Here is a 25,241-nt window from a genome sequence, read left to right as displayed (position 1 = left end):
CACTGTTGCTCCTGGGGTATCGGCGAGGACCATTCGCAACCGTCTCCATGAAGCTGGGCTACGGTCCCGCACACCGTTAGGCCGTCTTCCGCTCACGCCCCAACATCGTGCCGCCCGCCTCCAGTGGTGTCGCGACAGGCGTGAATGGAGGGACGAATGGAGACGTGTCGTCTTCAGCGATGAGAGTCGCTTCTGCCTTGGTGCCAATGATGGTCGTATGCGTGTTTGGCGCCGTGCAGGTGAGCGCCACAATCAGGACTGCATACGACCGAGGCACACAGGGCCAACACCCGGCATCATGGTGTGGGGAGCGATCTCCTACACTGGCCGTACACCACTGGTGATCGTCGAGGGGACACTGAATAGTGCACGGTACATCCAAACCGTCATCGAACTCATCGTTCTACCATTCCTAGACCGGCAAGGGAACTTGCTGTTCCAACAGAACAATGCACGTCCGCATGTATCCCGTGCCACCCAACGTGCTCTAGAAGGTGTAAGTCAACTACCCTGGCCAGCAAGATCTCCGGATCTGTCCCCCATTGAGCATGTTTGGGACTGGATGAAGCGGCGTCTCACGCGGTCTGCACGTCCAGCACGAACGCTGGTCCAACTGAGGCGCCAGGTGGAAATGGCATGGCAAGCCGTTCCACAGGACTACATCCAGCATCTCTACGATCGTCTCCATGGGAGAATAGCAGCCTGCATTGCTGCGAAAGGTGGATATACACTGTACTAATGCCGACATTGTGCATGCTCTGTTGCCTGTGCCTATGTGCCTGTGGTTCTGTCAGTGTGATCATGTGATGTATCTGACCCCAGGAATGTGCCAATAAAGTTTCCCCTTCCTGGGACAATGAATTCACGGTGTTCTTATTTCAATTTCCAGGAGTGTATTTAGTACAAATAGTCTGAGTTATGATGAATTAAATTTAAGCTGTTAAAATGAATTCATTGCCATCTAATGAACAGCCGCCATAAATATAAAGAGCAGCAGTGGCTTGAGAGAGAAGAACGTGTATTTTAAATCGCAATGGGTGTGGTGTTCTAGCGGTAAGTTTGTGAGTACGGATCCCAGTGGTGCACTTTTTTGTTTTTTTCATTCTGCCTTTTAAGCCGGCATTCACCTCTCAATGACACGAAAATTCGACAGAAATGAAACGTGACTTTGATTCCGCTTAAAATGTAGCGCCTCTTTTCCCGGTAGTGTAACTGGTTAGGGGCACGCAAGGAGCCTAAGTGATAGTCAACTGACTGGAATCTTTTCAGACAGACTGCATAGAGGAAAAAATAACATGCGAATCTAAAACCCGTACTTTGCAATTCTGTACGTATAAAGCAAAACGCAGCTTTGCTTCCTTTACATAAAGAAAGTCTTACAGCAGCACAGCATGTAACTCAATTATGAGCTTCCTGCATCCTTGAATCAAGCTTTGCTGTGGAGACGATTCTTTGTGACAAAGAATCAGCAGAAAAGAATTGCGGCAGTGTGTCTTAAAAATGCACCACAGTGCATATTAAGCTTCAAAAGAGGTGTGGTCCAATGCGAGCTAAACGTGTAGGTCGTGTGCATCATTTTATTATTATTTTCTCGTTTATTTGTGCCACCTCAGTCAGCCTCCGATTCATACAGAATCACTCACACACACCCATGATTCGCATATAGTATTTACAATGATTATAAACATATTACTTACGTAACGATGCTTTCCCATTGTTCTCATGAGTTGTCACTCCAAATAACAATTCAGTATGGAACACATAACATTCATACTTTCCCACAACTCTCTTGCTATGTGCTCATTATATCGACTAAGTTACATGAAAGTGATGATATTCAACTATTTACCATCGATCTCTCAACTTTATTCATAACCCTTCACACTGACCAACAAACAAAATACGCTAGGCCAGTCAAGTCATTCGGCCGAACATATTTAATGCTACCTGAGTAAAGCAGGACCGTGTCTCCAGAATACACTCTGATAACCAAAAACAGTATGGCCACTGCCGGCCGTGACGTTGGATGCCGCTTTTTTGGTGTTGAGGGCACGGAAATGGTAACAATAGTAAGAAAGCGGAGCAGACACGGACGGGGAATTCACCCTAGCGAAGATATGGGCTGCAAATGGGGAAATACATTGAGATAAGCGACAAACGGCATATTATTATTACACAAAGCTTGTGAACGACTGTCTCGAAAACGGTGAAGCTGGTCGCATGTTCGCGTGCTACTGTCGTGAGCGTCTACTCAAAGAGGTAGAAAGTCAGTGGAACTATCACCAGGCACTAAGTGGTTGTACGTCAACGACTCTTCAGAGAGCATGTGGTTTGGACGATTGTCTGCTCTTTAAAGTAGGACAGGTGGTAATCTGTGGCATCTCTGACAACGCTGGCGCGCGCACAAGTATTTCGGAGCACACTGTTCATTGTTGAACATGGAGCTCCGCAACAAACCACATCTATGTGTTCACACATACATGTTACGACTGCAGTGGCCACGGGCCCATAGTGATTCAATCATCTATTAATGGAAACGCGTCGGATCTTGGGGTGAATGACATTATTGTTACACTAGGTTCTTGGTTGTCTCCACAAACGACGTCATCGAGATGAACGGCTGCTCGAAACGTACAGCGCGTCATGGACTCAGGCTGGTGGAGCAGGAGAAATTCTCCTGCTCTTGCAAGAGACCAGTGGTAGTAGTCGAGGACAAGCTGACAGCTGCGAATCACCTGTATCCCTTCATGCTTGATGTCTTCCTCGACGGCAACGTCTTCTTTCGGCAATATAATTGTTCGTGTCTCGGAGCCAGAACCGTACCACAGCGGTTTGTGGAGTATTATAGTGAACTCACGTTGATGTTGTTGGGTTGTTTTTTGGAGAAGAAGACCAGACAGAGAGGTCATCGGTCTCATTGGATTAGGGAAGGATGGAGAAGGAAGTCGGCCATGTCCTTTCAAAGGAACCATCCCGGCATTTGCCTGGAGCGATTTAGGTAGATCACGGAAAAACTAAGGATGGCCGGACGCGGGATTGAACCGTCGTCCTCCTGAATGCTCACGTTGATGTCTCAAGGAACATATTCGCCACATGTAAACCCTATGGAAAACATCTGGGTCACTATTGGGTGCCGTCACAGCGTAGACAAATCAGTGGCCCGTTATTTAGGAGAATCACATCTGTGCGTAGACATCTAATGTCTCATGCCTCCACAAACCTACCAGTACCCTGTCGGATCCCTGGTACGTGGACTCAGTGATGTGTTTCGTTCTAAAGATGGACAAACAAGCTATTAAGCATTTGGTCACAATGTTTTGGCTCATCAGTGTATATACAGGGTGAACATTAGTAAAACCAACAAACTGCAGGGACGGATTCCTGACCAGAAATGGAGGAAAACAATGTCCTATCAACATGTCTCGGGAAATGCATCGCTGCCACAGTAGATGGCGCTGACGAATGATGGTTCCTCTGACCGTATGTTGTGTGTTCGTTGTGTGGCGCAGACTGTGTCATTGGCCCAGTGTACTGTAAGCAGCATAATGGTCCGATATTCATGTTGGGAACAAGCAGAGATCATGTTTGCGAACACCCAAGCAGTTACAGAAACAGTTAGATACCAAAGCAAGTATCGTCACAGACATCAACCCCATCACACAACATTTGAAGCCCTTTTTGGATGTTCGTGTGATCATGGCTCCTTCCAGATAGACGAACGTGCGGAGAGGTGGTGGACTAGGTGTACACCAGATTTGGAGGACCGAGCTTTACTGGATACTAAGACGGACCCTAGTACAAGGCCCAGGCAAGTGGCCCACTAACTGCATGGCTACCGCTACTATCCCTGTCACTTGTCACTTGCAGTTCCGTGGAGTACACTTTGAACATCTGTTGTGATGTGGGTGCGACGCACCTCTGTATTATGTTCCAGGATGATTTGTTGTCGCTGCACGAACACCGTTAACATCTGGAAACATGTTCATAGCACCTTTTCTTCCTCCACTTCCAGTCATAAATCCGTCCTTACGGTTTGCTGGTTTTACTAATGTTCACCCTTTATATAAACCCCAATTTTTAAATCGAAATTTAATATACTTATTCGTTAAAGTGGTCCCAACTTGGTGTAGTGCGACATTGGTTTTATCGATATGTATTGACAGATACAGTAAAACACGAACTAGTACTACAGATGGGAATGAGCAGCGCTGCTGCTTGGCGGTTGTAGTTAGCGGGGGCCAGGTCGTTGTTCGGCTGCTGCTGCAGTAGTGGTTGTTATTCTCCCTGTTAATACATAAACGAATATAACACAAGTTTAATTTGACACTACACTATCGTATGAGTACGTAAAATTACGCTTTAAAAGTCGTTTTGTTCGTAACAGGAAACATAACTGATAAGAAACTTCCTGGCAGATTAAAACTGTGTACCGGACCGGGACTGGAACTCGGGACCTTTGCCTTTCGCGGGCAAGTGCTCTACCAACTGAGCTACCCAAGCACGACTCACGCCCCGTCTTCACAGCTTTACTTCTGCCAGTACCTCGTAGAGTGGTAGAGCACTTGCCAGCGAAAGCGAAAGGTCCCGAGTTCGAGTTTCGGTTCGGCACACAGTTTCAATCTGCCAGGAAGTTTCGTATCAGCGCACACTCCGCTGCAGAGTGAAAATCTCATTCTGGAAACATAACTGATGCTTTCGATCGACACTGGTCGTCGCATGAGAGTCCCGGTGAGCAGTGTTTGTCATGGGTGATTCCAGCTACTGCAGTAACGAAATAAAAAATGACTACCGAAACGCCAGAGAAATTCGCCTGACGAGTCTCAGGACGGACACCCTTTACAGGAGAGTGCTGCATCACGGAACACTTCTCAGACCTGCGCCTCTAGCCAGCAATGTAATATATGTTTAATACGTTCTCTTACCCCATTCTGAAGTGGTAACTTTCGCTTTACGTGAACTGCAGTTTTTTTCCCAAATTACCAAATTGCTGAAAAAGATAAGCTTTCTCCAAATGTGAAAAACCATTACAAGGTATAGCATAGTTATTTGTCTAGAAACAAATATTAAACTGAAATTTAAAAGTGATGCAATTAACAACGCCGTGTTCAAGTTATATTCAATAATCTGTGTTACATTATTAATCTACTACACACCGATATTCAGTACATGAAATAAAATTGAAAAGTATTATAAGAAACTGTAGCAAATAAAACATTTTGGAATAGTAGCTCCTGACAACTAACGCAAATTTCCATTTTCAAGAAAGAGAAAATTGTTAAGACTTTAGAGAGACGCAACCTATTTTCCAGTATCACGTGCTCCATGGTAGATGAGATTCTTAAGTTGCAAGATGCAAATTGCTCACTACTGACGAAGTGTGGCCTCACCGTTACCACGTTACGTAACTAATTTAAAATAATATGTAATCTTACTTACCACAGAACTCTGGAGCTGAAGAATCAACAGCCGGCCTCTGTGACAGGGAGGTTCTAGGCGCTTCAGTCCGGAAACGCGCTGCTGCTACGGTCGCAGGTTCGAATCCGCCTCGGGCTTGGATGTGTGTGATGTCCTTAGGTTAGTTAGGTTTAAGTAGTTCTAAGTCTAGGGGACTGATAACCTCAGAAGTTAAGTCCCATAGTGCTCAGAGCCATTTGAACCATTTGAAGAATCAACAACGTTCTCCAAAAGCCTTATTATTATACGTGATTTAATGTGCAGGTGATTTGGTTGTGTAAAGAGTTTGAAATTGAGTTTAATAACTCACGGTTGCAAAATACTAACTCGAATTATTTACAGAAAAATGGAACAACTGGCAAAAGCCGACGTAGGGGAAGATTAGTTTAAATTCCGGAGAACTATAGAAGCTCGTGAGGCAATACTGACCCTACGGCTTCTCATAGAAGATAAGTTAAGCAAAGCCAAACGCACGTTCACAGCCTTTTTAGACTTGCAGAAAGCTTTTAAATTGTAGATTGTAATACTCTCTTCCAAATTCTAAAGGTGACAGGACTCGAGGGGCACGAAAGGGAAGCAGTGGTTGAGAAGGGAGTGACACAGGGTTGTAGACTATCCCCGATTTCATTTAATCTGTGTATTGAGCAAGCAGTAAAAGAAACAAAAGAACAATTTGGAGTCGGAATTGAAGTCCAGGGAGAAGAAACGAAAACTCTGATGTTCGCTCATGACATTGTAATTCTGTCAGAGACAGTAAAGGACTCTGAAGAACGAGTGAGGTATGGACAGTGACTTGAACGGAGGATATAAGATGAGCATCAACAAAATAAAAACGAAGATAATCGATTGAATCAGGTGATGCTAATGGAATTAGCTTAGGAAATGGGACATTTAAAGTAGTAGATGCGTTTTGCTATTTGAGAAGAAAAATAAGTGACGGTGGTCGAAGTAGTGAGGATATAAAATGCAGATTGGCGATGGCAAGAAAAGCGTTTCTGAAGAAGAGAAATTTCTTAACATATATTTAAGTGTCAGGAATTTCTTTCTGAAAATTTTTAAATGGTGTGTAGCCGTGTGTGGAAGTGAAACATGAACAGTAAACAGTTTAGACAAGAAGTGAACAGAAGCATTTGAAATGTGGTGCTGCAGAAAAATGCTGAAGACTGGATGGGTAGATCACGTAACTAATTAAGGAGAAGAGAAATTTGTGGTACAGTCTGACTAGAACAGGGGATCAGTTGGTAGGACACGTTCTGAGGCATCAAGGTGTCCCCATTTTGGTACTGGAGGGAAGCGTGGAGGGTACAATCGTATAGGCAGACAAAGAGATGAATACAGTAAGCAGATTCAGAAGGATGTAGGTTGCAGTAGTTATTCGGGAATGAAGAGGCTTGCACAAGGTAGAGTAGTATCAATCCAGTCTTTGGGCTGAGGACCACAACTGTAACTACAACAACCCACGACCACACTACATAGATGAACCTACGATACCAAGAAAATTGTAATATTGTTCCAAAAAAAAAAAAAAACGAAAGGAAGAAAGAGAGGGACGATATTGCTGTTAAAAAGGATTACTTGTGAAATGGTATCTCCTTGAAAGATAATCACGGAGACCACAAAGATATGCACAGCCACCTGCTGTTACCCCTTCAGACTTATGACGGCCGCTGTCCAATATACCGGCTATGCGAATCCGAAGTAATCGTTTCGTGCACCCAATACTATCCCATTCCATCACGGGAGGTAGTGTGTATGATGACTAAATCAGGCCGGCCAACGTTCGCTCTCCTCCGTGTTTTCACGTACGAATATTTCCGTTGTGCTGTGTACAGAGGACCTCGAATGAGAAGGCGGGGTGGTGTCGCTCCCGAGTTCTGTGTTGCCGCTAGACACACCACGTGGAAGTGCCTCTGCTGCCGTGTCAAGAGCAGCCGCAACAGTGGTCGCCATGCCGACAGCCCTTTGTGCTCTAAACGACAATGCGCCGAAACAGGTTTCGGTTCATGTTCACAGTAAACGCAGTGAGTGTGTGAAAGGCCTGGTATGGAAACCACCCCCAAAACATCAAGGAACCATCTCGGGCGCCTGAACTACACCTTCCGCTCACTGTAGGTCTATCACCTCGATCCACCTGTGTGCACAAGACGCCTCATTCATTTGAAAAGAGACAAAATCGCAGCTCGTCAAACCACACTTCAGTCAGCTACGATCTAGTTTGCATTGTTTTCTCAATTGGGGACGTTCAGCTTTATACGTCACCATGAGCGATATTCTGCCAGTTAGGCGACTCCAAATTTCCATGCAGTACTCTTAGCAATGCTCGCTCGGGAAAAGAACTGTATGGAATCTGTATTCACCAACAGCAGCAGTTGCCGTCGCGTTTGAAACCTGTTACCATTGACAGTTCTTGACACTCGTCTCCCGTCTCTGGTCATCAGCATCTTCCTACGATGTGTTCTTACGTCTTCTTACCCCCCTGCGAGTGGTACACCACTCCATGCTGACATATCGGACAATCCACTTTGACATAGCAAGAAATCTGACGTCTTCGTACTGTGCTGACTATATAACAGACTAGCACATACGCACTACTCCACTGCCATGAATTACGACCGCGGTGGTGGATCACGTGATCACCTGGAACCAGTCGCAGTGCAACATGACAGTTGCGACACGCCGTCACGTTTTTGTTACCCACGACGACGGCAACCCGCGAAGTGGCCAGCAACCGGCAGTTCAGAATACGATATCCGATGGGTACGAATACTAATGTTTGTATTGATTTATAACATATTTTTTACAGCTGGGAATGAATGTAGTGCCATAAGGATCGGCAATAACTAAAAAATGCGGCACATTTCTCATTCTTCAAGTACGAAACCCTTCACCACATGACAGTTGATTTACGATTCTCTTGTAAGATACAGTTACTATTTATAGCGTAATGTCATTTTCCTTTAATAATAAAAATAATTGCAACGAAACGCCAGAAAATCTGACCGTTTACAGAAAAATGCTTATATATACCCAACAAAGCCGAGATATGCTCGCTACATTTTCAGCCAAATCATTGAATGTCGAACGCAGGATGAAATATAATACCAAGATTATTTAACGTACCGAACAAGCTACCACAACTGTAGCTTAAGGGAAAACTATATAGCCATGATAATAAATGGTCAGAAGCAATAAAAGAGCTTCCCAACCCTGGAGAAACCACTTCCTAAATTGTTGTTACAGCTGAGCTACAAACGGCAATAATCTCCAACACATTCGTTTTTGAGTCAAAGATAATTGCATTTACAAAAATGTTCGTGTATTAAAAAAAGTCGAATGAAGTGTAAGATTTGGCAAATCACTTCCACAATTTTTTTTTAAGTTTTAAAGAAAGTGCCTATAATAATAAAAGCACAAAACAACAGAAATATATGCTTCTCAGGCATGAAATAATTGTTTATATTCTCTTACTTTCAGTGGAGGAAGCTGTAAATATATACATATTCTAAAGTATTTCTTCATGAATAAGGTGTAAATTTTGTTGCTCAGTCAATGTGATTCAGCTGTTTTTACAAGTGTTTCACGATCATTCATGTATATTGGTAAAATATATAACGACTGTTCGTTAATTAACCAGAAAAAAGAACATGATCCTTACCATGCATGTCACTTTCTGCTTTCTCACCACTTATGTATAGTGTTGCAAAGAGACCTGAATAATCTTCTAAGAAGATGAGCAACATCTTGTCCGGTGAGTTTACGATCAATGTCCTCCTTAGGGGACGAGTTGCCAAGTTTCCAGACAGCAGCACAATAGCGCAATTTTGAAACTGGATATCGCACTTAGGAAAGAAGAGAAACGTAAATGCAGAACTCGTGTACTGGTGCCACAGAGATACGTCATTTCCGTTTGGGGAAAGCTGTATTCAATCTATTTTAGTGCATGCAGGGTAGCTGGTGTGGCGTGCAAATCTAGAAGTGATCCCGAGGGTTGTGTAATATCAAAATAAATTTTAAAAGGGTTCTATGTAAAATGAATATTCCTTATTTTGTATCCCATCCTACAATCTACGTCTACGAAAAATTATTCATGCAGTATCAACATCTTTTAAGTCATTTCCCACAGAGAGACTTGCTGCTACTGTTTGCCACATTTAATACAGTCAGAACCTTACACGCGAAACTAAGTTAAAATTGTGGAATCAGCTTTTCAGTAAAGGAACTTGCGTTTTCATCAGCCTTGGAGCCTGTATCGGTTTCATTACACCGGTAACAGAGTACGTCAGTGCAGTCTTACTCAAGTAGTCTGTGACATGCAGCAGATCCCATCAGAATAAAAACGATTCAATAGATCTTTGTGACTACTACGTCGACGACGACGCGGTTAACGATGGTAGGATTCCTTGAGCGCAAGGCTTTTAGCGTCAGAGCACACAACAGCAGCTCACATCATCGATTTTTTTACGAAATATGTTATACAGAACCCTCGTAAGCTACCGAAAATTCTCAGAATTCTATATATTGGTTACGGAGACATACACTGACATTAGCTTTGATTAGCTTAGTAACATGTTTTGAAGGAACGACGTAAACAGTATCGTTAATTGGTAATTAAAGGTCGGCCGTGGTGGCCGAGAGGTTCTAGGCGCTCAGTCCGGAACCGCGCGACTGCTACGGTCGCAGGTTCGAATCCTGCCTCGGGCATGGATGTGTGTGATGTCCTTAGGTTAGTTAGGTTTAAGTAGTTCTAAGTTCTAAGGGACTGAAGACTTCAGATGTTAAGTCCCATAGTGCTCAGAGCCATTTGAGCCATTTTTGTAATTAAAGTGTTAAAATGAGGATTTTCGAAACGAAATTCCTTGACACATCTTGTGTAGCTCGCACACGAAGGTGAAACCGGAAACTGGCTTACATACGTGTACATGTGAACGGATATCGCATTTATATGATTTAATTGCACCTTCTACACTAGCATACCGGATATTAATATTGTAATGTCGTTTAATCGTACACAAACAAGCGGAAATCTTGGAGCACTGTCTTTGCATTTTTACGCTTCAGGCGGCTAACAATGCACTGTTTAGAGATTTTCTGGCAGACAAGAGGAAGAATGTCGTATGTGTGAATAATATTGTACGCAGCACAGAGCGATGTCGAGGAAAAGGCACTTGACTAGCCAAGTAAGCGGCGTATGGCCACCGAGAAATCTGTTATGCGATACTGCCACTTAATTCGTTTTGTTTTTTCTTGTAACTGCGCATTTTCTGCAGAAATCAGTGAATGGATTTTTTACTAGTTGTTTTTCGCTTTACGAGGCGTGCTGAAGGTAGACAACAGATAACCAGTCGGCGATGAACCCCTTTCTATCACACGTGTAGTACGGAAATAAACCAGCACGGCAATCAGAGGAAAAGCAGCACCTGATATGAATATTCAAACAAACGTAACCACACTCATGGTTCTTTCCTTTTCATATGGGAAAGCTTTTCCAGGACCTACAGGATCACTGATACATTAACTAAGGCATCCAAAGTTAGTCTTTAGATAACTGACAAGCGGAGGCCACGATGTACAGATTTACTTCAAACTTTGTACACCTCTAGTAGGGCATTAAAACAAAGTAGTAACGTTGACTGACAAATAGAAAAGCGCAGCAGAAGTTTTACGCGCATTTACGTAGCTAATGTATTTATGGGTAGCTACAGGATGTGAGAGTTCATGGTGGTCCAGCTGTTAGCGTTTCAACTACGTAAGACGAACATGTGTGTGGCGACGGTTCGACTCCCGTTCAAACGTTCATTTGTGATATTCAAAAACGATGCACCTACACTGTTCGTTCTTGCTACATTAGCAATGTCTCACCGCTACGCCGGTTAACTGCCAAACGAGGCCTGCCTCTGTGTCTGCAGCTCGAAGTATTTCCGGGTGCCTAACGAGATTGCATGTATAAGGGATTTCGCAAATCACGACACGTATACATTTTCAGGAAAACCCTATGCGTTTCTTCACTGTCGAGAGTTGAAAATATGTTTGTTCTAATAACTAAATTTAGTTAAAAATCGCAAATAGTCAAATAACATGAAATTCACTATAACTTCATGCAAATACGCGTGGTTTTTTATTATATTATCTCTCAAATGTCATATAAATTAAATGATACGACCAATGAATAAAAAAAAACGAGGGTTGTAACTTTAATAGGGGGAACTATTTATTTATAGCTCGTACAAAACAGATACGTGTTTCAAAGTTTTACTGACCTTCAGAGTACTCACCAGCGTTGTGTGTAACCCGTTGCCAGCGATGTGAAAATCGTAGGACACTCTTAGAAGAACCAGTTGTGCTGACAGTTCGAGCGGCGCCGACGAATTTGTAGCAGACTTGCAGCGAATGCCCTGAAGTGTTTCCTTCAGTTTAGAAATCGAGTTGAACTTACGAGGGCTTAAGTCAGGGGAGTGCAGTAGGTGGTATAGCACTTAGCAACCCCATCAGTCAAACAAATCAGTAACAGCTAGCACTGTACGTGCTTGAGCATTGTCCTGCAAAATGATGGCCAGGTCGTTCAGAAAGTGTCATCACTTCTGTCTCTACGCTGTTCATTTTTGCAACACAACTTACGACCAGGGATGTGTAAGGTGGTCAAGAGGTACGTACAATGAAACTTTTAGCATTAAATTGCAGTGAGAGCGTAACCTGGCTAACAGGCGTATCTTACGTCAGGACGAGTTCACTTCAGCTGTTCCTCTTGCGACGATCACGCCTGTCGCACTTCAGCGTCTATGATGCGGTGTGACAGCCGCTACAGCTGACAGACGTAACGAGCAAAAGGCGTGGTCGCGCTGCTAGAAGCAACATTACATCTCATTTCCTAGAAACTGCGGACAATCTGTGCACTAGCTAATACGTCAAAGAGATTTAGATCGTTAAGTACCTCTCTTCCATTACGTTTTCCAAATGCCGTATTCCAGCTGGTCATATGGCGATCCAGGTCCCCAGAAGGCTATTGGGAGTAAATGACACTTCCTTAGAATTATCGAGATGCTTCGGAGAGCTGAGCTATCGTACGCGGTACGCAAAATATATGAGACAGGATAAATACCCAGCAGACTTCAGAAAGTATGCAGTAATCCCAAACTGATGTAGGTGACTACTTACAGGGGTATAACCGATCATGGTCTCCAAACACCAACACGAATTATCTGCATAAGAATGGAAGATTCTTCGAACCTGACCAGGGCGAAGGTCAGTTACGGTTTTGGGGAAATGTTGGAATAGACGGGACAATACGGACCGTACAACTTATCACTGAAGGCAGAGGGAAGAGAAACTACGTTTACGGTGTTTTGTAGATTTGGAGAAAGCTTTTGACAATGTTGATTTGGAATAAACAGTCTGAAATACCGAAGTTATCAGGGATAAAATGTAGGGAATACAGCTTGTACACAAACCACGAAAGTCGAAAGGCAGTGGTAAAGAAAGGAGTCAGAATTATTCATTTTGTACATTCAGTAAAATGGTTCAAATGGCTCTGAGCACTATGGGACTTAACATCTGAAGTCTTTAGTCCCTTAGAACTTAGAACGACTTAAACCTAACTAACCTAAGGACATCACACACAATCATGCCCGAGGCAGGATTCGAACCTGCGACCGTAGCGGTCGCGCGGTTCCAGACTGAAGCGTCTAGAACCGCTCGGCCACAGCGGCCGGCAACATTCAGCAAGCATTAAAATTTTAGTGGGAAGAATTGAACCTCTAAGTCCTCTCTACGACAGCATAACTTCAGCAGACGCACCTTATGTTTTGAAAGACCAGTAGATGCTCGAAATGAGTGTAGTCAAATAAATGCAAGTGATGCTGAGGGACTAAGTATCAAATAACACTTTTGCTACTGTTGCAGTAAAATGATTGCCGATGGCTGAAGTAAAGGGGATATAAAATGCAGACGGACAATAGAATGATAAACGTTTCTGAAAATGAGCAATATGCTAACATAGAATATAAAGTTAAGTGTGAGAGAGTCTTTCCTGAAAGTATTTTTTCTGAAATAAAGCATTATATGGACTTTAACCTACGGTAACTAATGAACAGGTACAGAATCGAAATGGGAAGAAGAGAAATTAATCGCACAACTGGATTGAAACATGCGATATGATTACGTAAAGTAGGAGTCAGTTGTATGACGGAAGGAAGTGTTGTGACATAAAAGCTGTAGAGGGAGACCAAAACTCCTCTACAGTAGCAGGTGCCAACCGGTTGTGGACTGCAGCAGGTACAAAAACACTTGCTCATAATGTACTAGCATGAAGAGCTACATCAGACCAGTTTTAGGACTGATGACCGCTACAACAACAATATCTACGGAAATTTGTGACGAAACCTCAAAGAGACCGAGTGCATTATTGTAAGCATAAGCACTCGGTTGTGGTTATCAGTGTGATGAGTCACATCTATGACTGTTGGTACTGTTACTTTCATAAGCATTCGCGTATTTACGACACATGTAACAAATTTACCACACTTTTTAAAAATACTTAGGCATATTACTTTCCCTCTTGCGATGTGCCACAACCAATATTTTTTTCTGTTTAGGTAGCATATGTGCCTTTACTGCCAGCACAATGACAAAAGTTTCCCTTCCTTACATCAATGACAATACATTGTACTCATATTTGCTACAGTGAGCAGGTTACAAAAAGTTGTTCGCTGCATCAGGTACGAAAACACGAGCTCACGGTAAACTATCATGTAGGTTTGTACCCTCTACATCTGTTTCTAGTACCACGGAAGTTACTGTTTCATCCGCCATGTATTGTTTTTATTCCAACAACTGAACTGCAATTACTTTGTGGCCCATATCTTGATGTGAAACTTATCGCTAATGTCATTTATGCTTCTGCTCATCACTTTCGTCTTTCTTCGGTTTACTCTCAATTCATATTACAGAATATGGATTAGACTGATTATTCCATTCAACACGTCCTGTAATTATTCTTCACTTTGTCTGAGGATAGCAGTATAATCTGTGAATTTTACCACTGACATTGTTTCAATTCCACTCTTCAATCCCTCTTGCATTTCGGCTCTTGTCTGTTCGATGTATACACTGAAGAACATTTGGCGGCCACTCTACATTGGGTGGTTTGTAGATATTATGGTTAGTGAGCTCTTCAAACTTTATTGAATTTCGTCAGATGAATTTGCTAAGATTAGGTGTGCATGATCAGCATTAGCTCTAACGTAAATAGCTACTCCATAAACGGTGTTGTAGGTTGTACCAATAAGCCCATAGCCGTATATTCTTCCTCTTTCATGAAGGTCTTTGAGCCGTGCGTGGCTCATGTTCGTGCCATATCTCATTTGACATCCTGTTTTTACTGTACTACCACCTCGTTATGTTAATTTGAATTACTGGTGTCACTGAGTTGCCGCCTTGCCTGCCCGTGCGCGGCAGCACTGAACTGGGAGGCGCTAGCAGTGCTGTTCGGACCTGACTTACGACGCGGCAGAAGTTCAGTCGGGGCACGCTGCAGTGAGGTCCGGACAGCCATGACTTGCCCGACGGTTGCCGATACGTATGACTTGAGTGCGGACCACCTCGGTCGGTCGTCGGTCGGTCGTATTGTCGCACGACGTGTATGTTGACCGGCGATCGCTTGTGGGTTGCCTGCGTGTGCCGACTCGCGATTCGTCCTTGTTAATGCACAGTCCCTGCCGTTAGTATTGTCTAGTCCTTCGTGCAAGTGTTCATGAAACTGTGTGGAGCTTGTCGACTGCTTACAAGGGAACCTCCCCATCGCACCCCCCTCAGATTTAGTTATAAGTTGTCACAGTGGATACGCCTCGAAAAACTGAACACAGATCAATTGAGAAAACATGAAGAAGTTGTGTGGAACTATGAAAGAAATAAGCAAAATATACAAACTCAGTAGTCCATGCGCAAGATAGGTAACATCAAGGATAGTGTGGGCTAAGGAGCGCCGTGGTCCCGTGGTTAGCCTGAGCAACGAGAGGTCCTTGGTTCAAGTCTTCCTTCGAGTGAAAAGTTTAATTTTTTATTTTCAGACAATTATCAAAGTTCAGGCACTCAGACATAATCAACTTCGCTCTCCAAAATTCCAGGACATGTTCAGATTTGCTTGGACATATGCAGGATTTGACGGTCTACACACGGAAAAATTTGAAAACGTTAAAAACACATGTTTTGAGAGACTGTGAAACTGTTGCATTCATTTGTTGCAGTTTATGTGACAAACTCTTATGTTTTCATCACTTTTTTGGGAGTCACTGTCACATCCACAAGAAAACCTAAATCGGGCAAGCTAGAAGAATCTTTTTACCCATTCGCCAAGTATACAAGTTAGATGGGTTGACAACATATTCCTGTCATATTACGCACATGCCGTCACCAGTGTCGTATAGAATATATCAGACGTGTTTTCCTGTGGAGGAATCGGTTGACCTATGACCTTGCGATCAAATGTTTTCGGTTCCCATGGAGAGGCACGTCCTTTCGTCTACTAATCGAACGGTTTTGCGGTGCGGTCGCAAAACTTATTACAGTGAACAGAGACGTCAATGAACGAACGGACAGATCATAACTTTGCGAAAATAAAGTAAGTAAACTTTTCACTCGAGGGTAGACTTGAACCAAAGACCTCTCGTTCTGCGGTTGCTCACGCTAACCACGGGACCACTGCGCTCTTAAGCTCAGATTGTCCTTGATGTGGCCTATCTTGGGCATGGACTACTCAGTTTGTATATTTTGCTTTTTTTTTTTCATAGTTCCACACAACTTCTTCCTGTTTTCTCGATTGATCTGTGTTCAGTTTTTCAAGGCCTATCCACTGAGCCAACTTACAACTAAATCTGAGGGGGGTGCGATGGGGAGGTTCCCTTGTTAGTTATTTTAGTGCTGTCCCCGTGGTGATGAGTGGCAATCGGTCGGTTGGTGTGGATCAGCCAGGTAATCTCCGCTCGGCGCAGTGGGCCGGGCCCGCTGGCGGTCTCTAAGCAGTGTCGGAGTGTGTGGGAACTGTTCCGATTGCTACGAGGTTCGTGGCTCACCGGCCCACGACATCAAAGTTGAGTGGTGATTTAATTACTGAAGCCAGACTGTTCACATTGTTCCGTTGATTTTCATGGTTGGCTGTTGGGGGTATTCCCGTGAACAACAGCGAGTGTTCAAGTTGGCGAAAGTTTGGCCACCACCCGGTCCTGTTTAACCGTATTTTGGTTATTTGACGTCCAAGTGCAACAGCAGAATTTTCTGCCTTGTGGCCGTTAGCGTTCCGGCTACCTGCCCTGGTCGCTGACGTATAATTCAGGCGGTGTCCTTTCCTCACATTGTTGTCGCTGTCCAACACGTGTGTGTAGTTTTGACACCTTATGCATACTTGGTTGTGTGCGGCTACGCCTTTTACGTTTTGGGCCGGCCGCGGTGGCCGTGCGGTTCTAGGCACGTCAGTCCGGAGCCGCGTGACTGCTACGGTCGCAGGTTCGAATCCTGCCTCGGGCATGGATGTGTGTGATGTCCTTAGGTTAGTTAGGTTTAATTAGTTCTAAGTTCTAGGGGACTGATGACCTCAGATGTTGAGTCCCATAGTGCTCAGAGCCATTTGAACCATTTTTTTACGTTTTGGCTTTGGAGTTCCTTGTGTACTGGTCGGGTGGAAAACGTCTTGTCGGTGGGTGCGTTGACTGCCGGCGCATCAGATATAGTTGGGCCGACTGCCTAAGCTAACGTTAACATTGCAGGTGCAGACCGAACCCCGGAAACTTCTGAGCGCCGCTGGCTGTACTGCCTTTTCTTATTGGTGTTTGATTGTGTATTTTAATTACTCATAGCCGACGGTTTGAATTTGTATGCTTTTAGTTGGGTTTTAAATAATGGGCCTCCAGTAGCTTTAAAAATGAAGGTTCCTTACTTGTCAAGTCTCGTATTGTTTGGGCCTTCAGCCTCTTTTATTTATTTATTTATTTATTTGATAAATCTTTGGGCTTTCCACCTTTGAAAATTCATTGTAGTTGTGTTTTTCAGTCATGGGTCTTCAGCCGTTTTAAAATTAAAATTCGTTAGTGTTAAGTCTTAGATTGTTTGGGCCTTCAGCCTCCTTTTTAAAAAATTATTTAAGTATAAAGCTTTGGGCCTTCTGCCTTTGAAAATTTATTGTAATTGTGCTTTTAACTCATGGGCCTTCAGCTGTTTTAAAAATTGAAAAGGTTGTGCCCTTAAGCCATAAGATTGTGTGACATATTCAGTCGATATTTAAGCTCGGAAATTTGCGCTGTAATGTTTGGGCAACTAAATAAAGTTATATATATTTGACTGTAACTGACAGCCGCTCATTTTTGGCACCTTTCCACAATTCCAACTACCTGTTATGTCCTGCAGATTTAACCAGGCGTTTCAGTCTTCTTTGTCTGATGCATGGGTTCTTACATTAAAACTAAATCAATACAATTACTTAAATAAAATTTTGACATATAGTCACTCTTAGCTAGGCTAATTCTTTCTATATTTAGTTGGCAAACAAGGACTGAAGATCCCAGTTTTTCAGCTGTTTGGTCTCGAGGAAGGAGCGTTTGTCAGTGTTCCGTCGCCTAAGTTAGTCTGCATGCTTGCGGCCAGGAAGTCTAGTAAAGACGCTCTGTCTCCTTTAGAGTTACCGAGGGTGCTTTTGTAGTATTTTACTGTAAAAGCGAGTCGGTGGTCCTGTTTTTTCTGTAAATGGGCTGCTGTGGAGTCGTCGTGTTGTGACTGTGCTGCAGTTAAACAGTCTATCAGACATATAAGACAGGAGTACGTACTAGGATGCTGTAAGGCACGTGGAATGCCAGTGCGACTGCAGTGGAATGACTTAGAAACCTAGATATTAATATTTAGTTGTTTCATGCTGTGACATTCATTACGTACTGTGAAAGTCCCGCATGTATGTGACATACGAATGATGATGATATAGACTGAAGAGCAGGGGCGAAACTGCACCACTGTCTTTACACACTTTTTAATCTCAGCATATCTTCAGTCTTATTGTCCCCCTTTGATTCTTGCAAATGTAAGTACTCCATGTTTCCCTGTAGCTTACAGCTATTTATTTCAGAATTTCCATCACCTTTCATCGCTAGTTTAAAAAACTGTCGGACACTTCTTCTAGATCGGAAAATCGGAGAAACATGTCTTGATTATTCTTGATTCCATTGTCTCTGACGTTCTTCCCGTAAACCAAACTGCTCGTCATCTAACAGCCTCTCAATTCTCCGTTCTTCAGTTTATAATCCGCGTCAGTATGTTAGACGTATACACTGTTAAGCTGATTCTGCGATAATTGTCGTTCTTATCTGCCATTGCTGTCTTCGAAATTGTGTGAGAGGTACAAGTCGATCCATATAAGTTAACAATGATTTCAAGATTAAATATTAATTTTATTTTTGCTAGTAACGTTTCTTCTTCAATTGATTGGAAATTTTCCAAATTTCTTTTAGACTCTGACTCTAATACTGGATCGCCTATTTCTTCCACATCGACTCCAGTTTCTTGCTCAGTCACGACATCAAAGTCCTTCCCATCGTACAGGGCTTTAGTGTTCTTTTAACTACATCCGGTCTCCTCTCTCCACTTGACGTTGGAATTATCATTGCGATCTTAATGTTGACACTCGCGCTTTTAATTTCCCCGAAGGATGTTTTGAATTTTCTAAATTCTGAATAAGTCCTTCAGACGACCATTGTTCTTTCGATTTCTTAACATTTTTCCCGCCACTATTTCGCCTTGACTTCCCCGCACTTCACTTTTATTTCATTCCGAAGTGCCTTGTATTTCTGTATTCGTGAATTTCAACGAAAATTTTGTAGTGTCTTCTTTCGTCGATCTGTTGAAATATCCCTACTTTCTTCAAAGTTACTTTGCTTATACCAACGTTTGTCTACCCAACTTCTGTGATTTCCCTTTTCCTCCTCAACTGAACTACTTGACGTGATATTCACTATCGCAGTAGTCTGAGAAAACTTGAAACATATCACATCATTTCTTAGTTCTTGAGTATCCCACTTCCTTCTTTGCGCATCGATTCTTCCAGGCTAGTCTCGTAAACTTCAGCCTACTCTACATCATTACTAAACAGTGATCAGAATCTACATCTGCTCCTGAGAACGACTTAAATCAAATACTTAACTCGGAATCTCTGTTGGCAATGGTGTAATGTAGATGGAATCTTCTTGTGTCTCCAGGCGTGTTCCGAGTACAACGACTCTTTTCTATTTGCTACTGTAAGGGGTGATCAAAAAACTTCCATTCGAACGCCTTATAGTTCTGAGTCAGTATGCCGTTACGGCGAATCGCCGTGAGCGTTGAGGCAAGCGTCCCACCGATGCCCAGTTTCAAGACACCCTTGTGGCAAATCACCGTGTACTGCTGCGTGAAGAAATCCGTAGCTGCCTGCCGGACATCCTCGTCCGGCAGGAATCGCCCATCCTTCACGTCTTTTTAAAGAACCTGAGGCCTGATAGTAGCACGGGGAGAGATCAGGACTACAGGACGCGTGCTCGAGGGTCTCCCATTTGAATTCTCCCACTTGAATTTGCGTAACTTCTGCGATAAGACACGTGCGAAATTGAGGCGTGCGTTGCAACAAGCGTGGCGCACCATTCCGCAACGGTGGTTTTCGACAGACGCGCCGCTTCAGACGCATTCTTCACTATCCGACGGATGTCTACGGGTGTTCGTCATGCGGCAACAAAGAAAAGAGTATGAGCGCGTTCACGCTGTTTCAATGCAATTGTTAATGACGTCGCCGAAGTTCACGTTCCTTCATTTGCTACACGTTTGTCAGAAAGACACGAATGCCACCTTAACCCCTTGCCCACACGTAGGGGCTTATATACCCGAGTAGGAGTCGCGCTACGTTGCATATACGCTACAGCAATGTGCTCAGATGGGAACTTTTTGACCGTCCTGTATACTAGGCTAAATTTATTGAATAACTCAGATACTCTCTCTTCTCCGTCATTCCTATTACCAAATCCTTCAGTTGTATCGCGTTACAGTCTCCCACCATTACTAATTATCATCTCCTTTTACCTACTGATTTAACCGTTCAGTATGCTCATAAACTTTCGGTCTCTCTTCATCTTGTGCTTGTAGCATTGGCATACATACACTGTTGTTGGCGTTGGTTCGCGTGTCACTGAACTGTTGCAGTAACTCAATCTCCACCATACTTTCGTATTCATAACGAATCTTACTACAGTTGAACCATTTTCTGCTGATAATGATATAAACCTATATTCACCTGACCAAAAATTTTTATCTTCGCTTCGGTTCAATTTATAGACCCCCACTGTATCTAGACTGAACTTGTGTGTTTCCCTTTTCAGACCTACTGGCATTCACATCACCCTAAAATTTCTGACATTTCATGATCCAGTTCGTAGTATTCCTATGCAACCATTTCGTTGGCTGTTCCACTTTTCTCTCATGGCTACCTGCGCCTCCGCAGTCCCTCCCGGAGATCCAAATGGAGTACTCTCATACCGGAGATCCAAATGGAGTACTAACACGAAACCTTTTATCAATGGAGTGAACATCATAACATTCTTTTTAAAATTACAGGCTACCTGTTTTGTGACTACACATAGTATGTAATAGCTTCCATAGCATTCTGCACCCTCATGTTGTTGATCATCTGCCTTTTAGGTGCATTTTCCCATCCCGAGGGCAAGAGAATGTCCTGAACTTCTGTCTGCTCCCCCGCCATCTTTTGCTAGGCAATGAGCAGAACGAAGGTGACTTCTTATGCCGGATGTCTTCGTCCACCGTTGCTGACGACTTTTATGCAAAACTTAACAGTGGCTGGCTTCGAATCCAGGACACGGACGTTTTTATTACGACTGTATGAAGCTTCACATTGACAACGGGCTTAGAAATATGGCAGTTAGCAGTTCCTTTTCACATTCTAAGCCGCATACAGAATGTAGTTTAAGAACTCTAAATACGTCAAAATGATCGCGGTAAAAAACCGATCAAAGCGGTGTCTACAAAAATTTCTGGTAGTATTAAGTATTTTAGATAATGCTTAAATATCAGCTCTCTCGTTACATGATTTCATCAATTTTCTTGCAGTGCACACAATATTTACCTACATTAGACTATTTGTCAGTAACTGATATAGTTAGCATCATAAATTATATGTAGTAATTTAATCAACGTATGTAAGTCTATAAACATAAAGTATATTGTGTTGCGACTGTCTCCTTATTTTTCGTTCGTCTTTTGTCTCTGTTATGGTGTCTGTATGTAGCTTCATATTCGTTCATTATATTACAAATAATATCAAACTATTCGTTCGTTTGTTATGTTGTAACGAATATCAAACGTCATATAGAAAAAACGCCCGCACACACACCCATACAAAGGCGCACTGTTACGTAAAACAAGCATGTTCTAAGGACTACTGAAGATGAATCACAAATAATAGGGAAGTGATTCCTGTACGCTGTGCGGCTGGTCCCGGCGGAGGTTCGAGTCTTCCCTTGGGCATGGGTGTGTGTGTTTGTTCTTAGGATAATTTAGGTTAAGTAGTGTATAAGCTTAGGGACTGATGACCTTAGCAGTTAAGTCCCATAAGATTTCACACACATTTGAACTCCTGTATGGAGCAAAACAAACAGGATTTCATTTATTTGCATACACGGATCACATCTCCAATAAAAATGTAATAATTTCAGTTCCTAGGGAGGCAGCAGCTGAAACGATTGAATGCTACCGAACCATCAGTTTAGTAAGTCATGGATGAAAAGTATTGAGACGAAGTATTTCCAGGAAATTGGGAAAACAAATAGAATCTGAGTCTGCGATCCGGAGAAATGTAGCAACACTTCAGGTAATACTGACCCTACGATTTATCTAAGAAGACAGGTTTAAGGAAGGCGTTTTACTTCACTTTTAGATTTAGAGCAAGCTTTTGGCAATGTTGACTGTACCACACTGCTTGAAAATTTTAGGCCTTAGGGATAGGGAGTGAAAGGTTACTTGCAATCTGTACAGAAAACAGACTGCAATTTTACGTTTCAAAAGATTCGAAAGGGAGCAGTAGCTGCAAAAAGTGAGACAGGTTTCTAGCCTATTCCCGACGTTATCAATCTGCACGTTGAGCGAGTTGTAAAGGAAACAAAGGATGAACGTGGAAAGGGAACTAAGGTCCACAGAGCAGAAATAATTGTTCAGATTTTCCCATGACGCTGTGAGTCCGTTACAGACGGGATAACACTCGAGAGTGCAGTTAAACGGAATGGACAGTATCTTGAAAGAGGGATATAAGGTGAACGTCAACAGAAGTTGCACAAGGTTAACGGAGTGGAGTCGAATTAAATCAGTGGATGCTTAGGGAATTACATTAGGAAATGAGACATCAAAAGTAGTCGATAGGTTTTGCTGTTTGGGTAGCAGAATAACATGATGGGCGAACTAAAGAAATATAAAATGTAGACCTGCAGTAGCAGGAAAATCATTTCAGAGAAAGACAAATTTGTTAACATTGAATATAAATTTAATTGTTTGGAAGGCTTTTCTGAAAGTCTATGTCTGGAGCGTAATTTCGCAGGAAAGTGAAACATGGACGATAAACAGGTCAGGGAAGGAGAGAAAAGAAATGTGGTGCTTCATAAATTTACTGAAAATCGCAGGGGGGCTCGAATAATTGATGGGGAAGAAAGAAATTTGTCGCCAAGCTTGATTACAAGAAAGTGGTTTGGTTGGAAGGACATGTCCTCCAGTGGAATGGTCAGGGAAATGTAAGGGGTGAAAATTTTTGACGGAGGCCTAAGCACGAATACAGTAAGTAGGTTCAAAGGGATGGAAGTCGCAGTGGATATTCAGTGTCGGAGAGGACTGCACGTGATAGACTAACATGCAGAGCTGTATCAAGTCAGTCTTCGGGCTGAAGACAGCAACAACAATAACCACAACAACCACAGGCCAGGTAACAACTGTGTGACGCATCTCAGGTAACTTGAGACGGGCATAAGAGTCAGTTGACAGAGATATTACGACTTTTAAAATTGGAGTAGAATTCTTATGTTGCAGACGTGTTGATACCAAATAAATTCTTAAATTGAAAACCATTTTTTCTGTAATTTTCTAGTTCCCATATATATTTAAGAATAGTTTCGGTAGAGCGTGTAATGCGATGTGGTGGCGTTTCTAGAACGTGCGCGATCTCTCCTAATCCCACTTCCTTTCTATGGGGAATTTTGAAAAGTACAATTCACCAGACAGCTCAAAGACACCGAATAGTGTGTCGATATGCTTTATGGAAGCCGGTGGTTACATTCAAGGTCAAACATTTGAATCTGATTTTCAGTCTTTTATACTGGTTTACATATTACATCACAGCCGATAGAAAACAAACTGAGCATTTGATACTGAAAGAAATTATTTTCACTCCTTGAAAAATATATTTAACGTTAATATAATACTTGTCTCATCTGTATTTTTCCTTTCAGGTACTACTTCTATGTTACATTACCAGAGTTCTGAAATCAGATCGAAAATGATGTACTTTACAATGTTGTTATACAGCGTTAATACCCACTTGGAGGTTTGGAAGCCATGATGGTTTAAACCCTGTTTTCTATTTTGGAAAAACAGTAACTTTTAGAACACTACTAAAATAATCGATAATACTTTATTTCCTGGAATTATTCGTGAATTGCATTTCATTTCATAGATAAATGTCACCTAATATTCTAATAAATACAACAAAAATTTCAGTTTTTCTAAACGGGAGACAGTGATGTTAAAGCGTCACGTGTTCAGTGTGTAGCACAATTTCATCGAACATCCGCAAGCGGCAAATACAACGAAATTTTAGCGCCAGGCCTGAAAATGAGAAAACGAAAAAGGAACCACTCCAAAAGTAACATAATTTTGTGTGGTTTGCAACAAGTTTCAGTAGTTTGTTCATGATGTGTATAACTTCGTACACAATACTAAGGATAGGTGGGCTTCAGAGCTATCGCAGCGCGGGGAAGCCGCGCGGTCTGGGACATCTGGTCGGGGTTCGAGCCGCTCCCCCCGTCGCAGGTTCGAGTCCTCCCTCGGGCATGGGTGTGTGTGTTGGCCTTTGCGTACGTTAGGTTAAGTTAGTTTAATTAGTGAGTAGGGATCTATGACCTCTGCAGTTTGGTCCCATAGTCCTTACCACAAATTTACAATTTCAGAACCATCCGGCAACACGGGTTGTAGGGAAGCTGGACGGGAGCAAAAATGATTAGTGGACACGTTAACAAAACAAAGAGAAGATTCACTTAACTTGCATTTCTAGAAGCTGCAAATAATGCAGCAAGGAGCAGAGTCCAGTTCTTCTGTGTTACCAAGGTAGAGCCTCTTTGCACTGAAACATGAACAATGTTGTTGGAGCCGCGACTAGATGGCATCTGCGTGGAACCACATGTCGATGTGGCTCCGAGCGTGAGGTGGCTGAGTTGCTGCCGCCAGCCGTTCTGTATCATGGTGGCGGAGGGTGCTTGGCGTCCAGAGGCACTGGAGGCGTGGGATCAGCGGGTGTGCTCCATTGGCTCTCCTGGATTCCGCACGGCCATTATTGGTGTTGAACAGAAACTGCAATTCGTTTGTTATCATCGCAGCCGGTGGGGTGGTATCAATACATGATGTCACAGTTCACAATATCAAGTGCCTTCATGCATGTAAAGTCATGAAGAGAGTCATTTGATGCTGCGTGATGTCATATGTTTCGACTTGATTTTGATATCCTGCTGATCCATTGACATAAA

The sequence above is a fragment of the Schistocerca serialis genome, chromosome 7, assembly GCF_023864345.2.
Source record: "Schistocerca serialis cubense isolate TAMUIC-IGC-003099 chromosome 7, iqSchSeri2.2, whole genome shotgun sequence".
NCBI lineage: Eukaryota > Metazoa > Arthropoda > Insecta > Orthoptera > Acrididae > Schistocerca > Schistocerca serialis.
Note: the sequence above shows the minus strand (reverse complement) of the source record.